Raw genomic sequence first — 788 nt, forward strand, 5'->3', positions numbered from 1 at the left:
GCCCATCTGTTAGTCGAGAGATTTTGAGTTCTGACCACATGGCTTTGGCTTTTAAGGCCTTCTACATTAGTGATATTGAGTGCATTTTGAAATAGTAAAAACTAAAGGGTGGGTTTTTAACAAATGTGGGGTGGGTTTTGAAGAAATTTTTCTCCTACAAATGTGGAGATTTTGGCAGAATAAAGTGGGGGCCACTATTAGGGAAAGTTGCGCCTCCCCGTGCGTGAGGCGCAACTATCGCGGCCTGGGCGCAAAAATGCATTTAAAATTTTTTTTTTCAATTTTTATTTTATTTTATTTTTCCTAGTCAAACCTGCAAAATCTCCTCAAAAATCTCATACTATTGAAGATGTCCTAATTGAACTTTTCGTTCATATAACAAATATTTACTTTTTAAAAGCGTTCACAATTTTGGCTTTTTACAGAACTTCTCATTTATAAAACAAATAGTTACTTTATAGATATATTCACAAGCATGGTTTTGTGGTATAGTTGGTTATCACGTCAGTTTAACACACTGAAGGTCTTCGGTTTGAGTCCGGACGAAGCCAGATTCTACGGCTATTTTGCTGTATACGATAAGTTTGCTTTTCCTGCGCAAGGAAATGAAATACTCCGTAATAAACAATTCATTAATTTTATCATAAAATTTTTAACAACAATTCATTAATTTTTTATAAAATATATTAATTTTAGTTTTCTACGAAAAGTTTTCTTTTCCGCCGCAAAGAATAAAAAATTCATTAATTTTATTATAATTTTTTTTTTTGAAAAAACAGAATCATAAA

At 31.9% G+C, this 788-nt stretch overlaps 1 non-coding gene across 1 annotated transcript; it reads left to right on the top strand.

Moving 5' to 3' along the window:
* The first annotated feature begins 477 nt into the window (after positions 1–477).
* On the top strand, positions 478–551 carry TRNAV-AAC. Its single transcript has one exon. It is a non-coding gene; the product is annotated as a tRNA-Val (tRNA).
* The last annotated feature ends 237 nt before the right edge of the window (positions 552–788 follow it).

The sequence above is a fragment of the Ipomoea triloba genome, chromosome 9 (assembly GCF_003576645.1).
Source record: "Ipomoea triloba cultivar NCNSP0323 chromosome 9, ASM357664v1".
NCBI classification, from domain to species: Eukaryota; Viridiplantae; Streptophyta; class Magnoliopsida; order Solanales; family Convolvulaceae; genus Ipomoea; species Ipomoea triloba.